General features: G+C 33.3%; 1 protein-coding gene across 1 annotated transcript in view; it reads left to right on the forward strand.

Annotated features, from left to right (window-relative positions):
* Nucleotides 1-8,143, forward strand: part of LOC106330022 — a 12,072-nt gene that overhangs the window by 2,185 nt on the left and 1,744 nt on the right. The gene's annotated exons all lie outside the window — the stretch shown is intronic.

The following is an 8,143-nucleotide window of genomic DNA, read 5'->3' on the forward strand; positions in this document are numbered from 1 at the left end:
TTTAAGAGCCGGTTCTTAACTTTTTTAGTTAAAAGTTAAGAGACGAGTTCTTATATTCCGCTAAGAACCCCACTCTAAGAACCCTCCAATAATCATGCTCTAATGCGAACGGGATGCAAATGTACTTTAGAGCATGATTAACCCGGGTTTTTGATTTGGGGTTATTAACTCATGATTTGACACTTTTTTTTTTTTGTTTTTTTTTTACATTTTTCGGTTAAGAGGCTCTTATATCTCTTATTTAAGAGCCGGTTCTTAGCTTTTCTTAGTTAAAAGCTAAGAAACGGTTCTTAACCGAAGTTAAGAACCCCACTCTAAGAACCCGGGTTAATCATGGTCTAGACCATGATTAACCCGAGTTCTTAGAGTGGAGTTTTTAATTTAGCGGAATTTAAGAAACTGTTTCTTGACTTTTAATTAAAAAAGCTAAGAACCAGTTCTTAAAGTCCTTATTTAAGAACCGGTTCTTAGCTTTTTTAGTTAAAAGTTAAGAAATAGTTTCTTAACTTCCACTGAGAACCCCATTCTAAGAACTCTGGGTTAATCATGCTCCGGGTTATGTTATTCCCTTGGCCTTTTTTTTGGTATTGGAAAAGTCAATTTTATGTGTATCATGATCATTTTAATTTTTAGAAGTAGATTATTGTGATAACATTAATTAATTAAAAATATACATATCACTAATAATAATTATATTTTTTCTTTAATAAAAAATTAATTGAATTTTTTAATTTTAATTTTCTCTTCTTAAAAAACCAGATAAATAATAAAAATATTGATAAAATAAAAATATATAGATATTATATATAACATATTTAATATAATATAAATAATAATAGTTGATTGGATATTAAATAACATAATAACTTTTCAAATGTTTACTAATCAAAAACTCTATTAAGAACCTTTTTTTTTTAGAAAAAGACCATATTAAAAATTTTCTACCTAATTTCTAAAATCAGCTTTTCTAGATTTTTTCTAAGACCGGTTTTGACCATAATTTATTGCTTTTGTAATATATTTTTTTAAGCTATTAAAGATGTGGCCTTCACCGTAGGCATGGGCATAAAATCCGAAACCTGAAATCCGAACCGAATTCGAACCGAAAAACCCGATCCGTTATCCGACCCGGAACGTAAAAATATCCGAACGGATCTTGTAGGGTGGTACAAAAAATATAAGAACCCGAAGTGTTATTAACCGAACCCAAACGGGTAACCCGAAAAATCCGAAATTAATAGTCAATATAAATATTTTGAAATATATATAAGTATTCCAATTATTAAATTCAATATTTGTGGTAATATTATATATAATAATAAATATTAAAATTCTAATAAATGCTTTAAGTACACAATTAGTTATAAATAAGTATTTTATAATTTTCTCATTGAAATAAAAAGTCTACTCTCTATAAGGCAATACATATTTTTTTCAAATGATGTTTGTTTTCATGCTTGATTTAACATTTTATTGTTATTTTATCAATTTTATATGTGATAGATTAATTTTTATTTAATTTAGATGTTTTTCTTTATGTTTTACTTCAAAAAATTTGTTTTTTACTTTGGTTATATCCGAACCGAACTGATATAACCCGAATCCGTACGATATATGATTACTTTATGGGTTTTATGATGCTATGCAATTTTGAACCGAATCCGAAGTGTTATTATCCGAACCCGACCCGTACTAATAAAATTTTAGTATGAGACCTAGAAGCGTAAACCCAAAATCTGAAAACCCAAAATACCCGATCCGAATGCCAACGGTTACCCGAACGCCCGTGCCAACGCGCATGCCTACTTCACCGTAATAGTGACCTTTTTCTCAATCAATATATTTGAAGGAATGTACGTAATAATGACACTAAAAAGAATATTTTTTTTCTATTTTGCTCCTTTCCCACATAAATAAACAAAAATAATATATTTCTACCAAATTGTTCTCTTGAGGCTATCAATCGCGAAAGGAATGCCGCAGCGGATGCTCTGTCAAAACAGTTTCGTGAGTCTGATGTTGATCACTTGTTTTTCTCGGTTCCACCAATTTGGTTGCTACCTTTGTATTCACCTTATACAATTTAAACTATAATATAATGTTGTTTTTAAAAAAAAATAACAAAAAGACGTTGGCCATTGTGCGTAGAAATGGCAAACTCATAAATGATTACTCTTCTTGCAGTTTCTCACCACAATCTTGGTGTTTGATGATGTTTAGAAAATAAAATGTAAGTGCAAGATGGAATCACAAAAGTACTGTAGAAGATAAATCAAGGAGACAAAACAACTACGAGCAACACTTAAGTTTTATTAGAAATCGTCTTGTACACTCTATTATAAGATCTGTTTAATTAGCTTTACACAGTCTGTTATACCCTAACAACTGCTACTGAAAGATTCCTAAGCTACCCGTTTGTGTCTCTCTTCCGTCAAATACCTCAGCCACTAATTCAACACGACCCATAATACTTCCAAGAGCTTATCTTTCTCTATAAGATCAGCCTTTGTGTCTCTATCTCTATACAGACGAACCCATAGCTTTCTTATAGTTATTCTTCACGTTCCTGAAACCCTAGTCTCCAAGGCAACATGTATGGACATCTTCCATAACAATAAGTGCAACTTTCCTTTTCTTGGAATGCACTTATTCCTCTTTATTTAAGTCATGAACTTGCTCCTCAAGTTTATTCCTCTTTCCTTATCTCCAAGATACTCTTTTGCTCTCCAAGTCTACACGACTCCAGCTCAGCACCTTGACTCCACATGGTCTTCACCACTCAACACGACGTCTGCTTCAGCAACTACGTCAGCGATTACTTCAGGACGGACATCTTACATCTTCATAAAAAGGGAGTTTCTTCACGGTTTCTCTCCATTATGTCAGTTATCTCCATGAAAGAATCCATGTCCCTTCGTGATGGAACAGTTTTTCACAAAGATTTGCGATATAAAGAGTATAAAATCAAATTCACTGGATAATCGTTAGTTACTTTCTTCTTTATTTCTTACCACATATTATGTATTTTCTTTAGAAATTATACTCGATTATCATCAACATAGCTGATAAAAAAATGGAGAGCATTACAAGATATTGATTTGGATTTCAATGATGCGTCGATTCCCTTGCCTACAGAGGTCGCCCGACAAGCGGCATAAGAGAACCGCTTCCTTCTGGTGGGACATACTGTCTTGCCCAGGCAAAAAACCTAAAATCAATAGGGGCAGCAATGCATGTTGGTGGTATGAATGAAAATTTTAAAATCTTTTGCTTTCATTCTTAAAAATAAGAATTTAATCTTTTGCCCGGTTTCTTTATTAGTTTTAGTTATTTCTCTATTTTTCTCCAACTCAATATATAGTCTCGAACCATAAATGTGTAACTTAGTTTGCTGATGCGATCGGGATGAAAATGTATTTTATTATGGATGTATATAAGGAATGGAAATAATCTCACGGTTTAACGTTTAAAGCAAATACACCAGAAGCATCGTCCGTAGATAGTATTCTTTTCAGAAACAAAAAATAAAAAGCATGTGTTGCAAAACATTCAAGCTGATCTCTGATTTGATTGTTTGTTTATCGTTGAGCAGCTTGAAAAAAAAACCCGAAGACTTAGCTTTGTTTTTTATGTATGGTTTTCAGATTAATGTTGTGTTTTTGAATAATAAAATAATTGATGGTGAGGCAGTCAATAATGAAATAAAGGTCTATATGACATTTGCTTGTGTGGATCATATCTTAGAACACAAATATTAAATTTGGGAACATCTTACGTGTTTTTCCATAACAAGAAATGGATTATGGTTCATGATTGGTGATTTTTAGTAAGATCACATTGCATAATGAAAATGGAAGGAAAGACGGTTCCTTTGATAATTTGTTCTTACTTTTTAAGCAGATGTTGTGGAATGTTGAATTTTCCATGCTTTTGAAATTTGATGTCTTGGGTTGGAAAAAGGGGACAATTAAAAGTGAGATGCTGCCTTGTACGAGCTATAGGGAATGGAGACTGGCAAAAAAAAAAATCCAATATTCTAAAGTTCAATGTTGGGGTCAAAATCAGTTACGACGAAATCAATGTCGGAAAGTTCCCGATAAACCTTTCTTCTCTAGAAAGGAAAAAAATGCAGGAAAACTAAAACTTTGTAAAAAGTATTATGCGACAAGTTCTCGGAAAAGATTATTCAATCTCTCGAGCAAACGATTCTCGAGCGACGAAACAACCAAACCAGCTTCGTCCAACCCGACATCAGGCATGTTGAATTGACCTCATCCAACTCGCACGATGGCGATTTGGATCAACCTCGTCCAACTCTCCAGCGGGTGAGTTGGACCGACCTCGTCCAACTCGCCATCAGCAAGTTGGATCGACCATGTCTAACTCGCCATCAGGCGAGTTCGATCATCTTCATCCGACTCACCATCAGGTGACCTGGATCAATCCCACACCATGCACTCTCGTTTCACTCTCTGGAGCTCTCTCCTTCAAGTATTGATCAAACTGTCTCTTGTTTCATCTCGATCGGAGTTACCGTTGAAACTTTACGATAAAATTAACAAAGACTTATTTTCTCATATGAATTCAAATCAATCGTATAAAACGATAACGGTTAACTTAAAACCATAGTTGTCTCGACTATACAATTGGTTCCTACTATTTCGTAAAACCGACGTCATAGGGAAATTGATTTCTCTGAAAGAAATCGTAAAAACACTTCAGTCAAAAAAACGGCCCGAAAAGGTCTAAAACGCGGGAAAAGCCCACTTACGATTTTAGACGAGAATGTTCCCAAAGTTACTTTGAAGGTTTATCGAATATTCACGAAAAAAAGATAAATGTCAAGTTTTGAAGGATAATCATGAAGATCGAGAAAAATAAAATATTTCCGCAAAAGTATAAACTCAACCGGGGCAGAAAAGGAAAGGACAACCGCCCTAGGAGGAGTATATAAGAGAAGCCATGATGAGAGGCGGAAAGGAGAACTTTTGACACATGAAACTTAGCACTTAGAGAAACTTTGGCAATTTTTCTTTTTTTTATCGAGCTGCGACTCAATTAGGTATCCTGTCCTAGGCAGTTAGAACGAGGAATTCGCCGACAGCTCTTGCGGCCGAGGCTTTTACATGTTGTAAACGCTCATACGCAGATTCAGAATAATATCTTATCTGCTCCCTTTTCGTTATTCTCGATTTATTATTTCTCGATTTTTCTCCAAATCAATAATCTCAAATCGTAAACGTTTAACTTAGTTTGCTGATACAATCGGGACGCAAATGTGTTTTATGGATATATCGAAGGACTGGAAATAACCTCACACTTTAACGTTTATTGGGAATACACCAGGAGCATCATCAATAAATAGTATTCCTTTTATAAATGAAAATAGAAGCATGTGTTGCAAAACATTCTGGCTGATCTCGAATTTGATTGTTTGTTTAATGTATAGCCACTTGGACAAACCGAAGATTTAGCTTTGTTTTTATGTATGATTTTCAGATTAATATTGTGTTTTTGAATAATAGAATAATTGATGGTGAGACAATCAGTAATGGAATAAAAGGCTATATGACATCTGCTTGTGTGGATCATGTCTTAGAACACAAATATTAAGTTTGGGAACGTCTTACATGTTTTGCCTTAACAAAAAATGGATTATGGTTCATGATTGATGATTTTGGTAAGATCGCATGGCGTAATGAAAATGGATGTGGATGTGGATGTGTGTGGAAAGTTGATGGTCCATGAACTTCTAAGGCACAATCCAGTGGATGTGGATGTGTGTGGAAAGATTTTTCAGAACATGAGCAACTTCTGGAATTAAGGAATCAAAAGAGGCGCTCTCATCTCTACATATGGAACTGGAAGCGCTTGCCTGAGCGATGATACTTATCTTGCCAACATTTCAGAACAAATTGCAAGGATCTAATCTCAGTGATACAAGAACTAAAGTATGTCCAAAAAATTTCAATGAAATTGAAAGAGTTATCTATTCTAAATAAAAGACTTAAAGATTTCAAGAGTGTCTACAGTCCCCAAGCGCAAAACCATATTGCTAATTCATGAGTTAAGACTGCACAAATTATTCATAGAAGTTTTTTGTTGATAGTTCTATTCTCATCTGACTCGTTACACCACCTATTGATTGAATAATTGAATAGTTATTTGAGTCAGAATATAAAAATAAACATAAAACCTTAATATTTATTTGAGTCTAGATAGAGACCCTTAGACCATCCGCATTGGAGTTTCAAGAAAAAAGTTCACACGTTTTTCGAGAAGAAAAAATATTAAAATAATCGGATTTTAATGAACCCGGCTCGTACAGGTTCGCTGGAGTGATACCGTCTCGTTACTGTTCCGCGGGCCCCACGACACGTGGCGGCCCGCGATAGGTTCGTTTATATATATATATATTTTTTTAAAGTCAAACGAAAAAAAAAAATTAAAATAATAAAAAAAAACATAGGAAATCGGGAATTGCAAGTTCGCTCCTGTTCATGCTCTTACAGGCTTTGAGATCGGAAATCAAAGGCAAAAGGGGAATCAACACAAAATAATCATATAACACATGAGACTCATAATTCATTTCCGGTTTATCAATACCGGATTAAAGTCATACAGTTGTGAATTTGAGTTTGGGGTGGCATTATTTTAAGAAGGCATCACTCAAAAAAGTTAGATGTCTAAAATGAAGTTTTCTTTTTGCATGCAAAATTAAAATAACTTCTAGGGACAATGCACTGTTTGACAGTAACCATAAGTGTATGTAATGGAAAGTTTCGAACAGGTGAATTGATGTTTTCACCTGAAACGTAATCATTGCTCTCGATACATTCGTATGAACTCAATGAAATTAAAGAGAAGTATTTTCACTCCACTCGCAGAGAACAGAAAGACATGAATTTTGTGCTACAACTTTTGGTTCAATATATACGTGTGTGTTGTTGACAAAACAAAATGCATAAAAAATTTTCTTATATATTATTTTTTTTTAACATTTTCTTATATATTATATCCACTGTTCTAAAAAATCGGCCGTCTAGCCGCCCAAGCCGCCTAGGCGGCCGCCTGTGCGCTACGCGTCACTCTTCCGTCCCGATTTATGCCAAATCGGTTTAAAAAATCGGATATCCGATTTTCTCCGCCTAGACCGCCTAAATGACCGCCTAGCCGCTAGGCGGCCGCCTAATCTATTTTTTTTTATTTTATTTTTTAATAATATTTTTATTTATTTATTTGATCTAAAATTTTATAAATATCATTTATATTCATAATTTTGATAAAAATTACACTCTATTAAGTTTATATACTCTATTTGTGTGTTTTATACAATTTTAAACATTAAAATGTATTAATGTTATACACAATTAAAGATTAACATGTTTTATAACATAGTAAACAATCTAAAATTCCGCCCCGCATAATTTCCGATTAATCTCCGATTTTTTCTTTAGACGCTAGGCCCAACCCGACCGTCCGAGTAGCGCATAACGCGTTCCCGAACAGGGATTATATCTGTTAAATATATGTCAAATCCTTTTTTTGCAAGTATACACAATATAAATGAAATTATGATAGTGTTATTTTCTGTTACCAGAAAAATTTCTGATTATAGTATCTTTATCAAAATGTATTTGTAGATACAGTAACTAAATTATGATAGTAAAAGAATAGTGCCAAACAGTTTTTTCAGTTAAAGATTTTTCATTCGTCAATACATATTATTTTTTCCTCAAAAATTATAGAAACAGTTTATATAAATGATAGATATGATGAATGTACGAAAGTATGGTAATAAATTTATTAAAATTTGTTCAAAGATATAATTAAATTGTAATAGTAAAACCATAATTATTTAATGATATTTTACTTGTCAAAGTATGCATTAATTGGCTGTGCATAAACAGGGAAGTACATTTATGGTATTGAATTTTTATATTACTATAAATTCATTGGACCAGGAAGAACCATTTCAACAGTTTCTCAAAACAATTTCTTAAATAAAACCAGAAAACCTTAATTAGTATTACAAAATATAATATAAAAACAAAAATGGAGTAGTTCTCCTTTGGGGAAGAGAGGTAGAGAGGCATTTGTTTGTTCGTGTGTTCCTTCTTTGTGGGTTTATTGACAGCGATGA

This window comes from Brassica oleracea, chromosome C3 (genome assembly GCF_000695525.1).
Source record: "Brassica oleracea var. oleracea cultivar TO1000 chromosome C3, BOL, whole genome shotgun sequence".
NCBI classification, from domain to species: Eukaryota; Viridiplantae; Streptophyta; class Magnoliopsida; order Brassicales; family Brassicaceae; genus Brassica; species Brassica oleracea.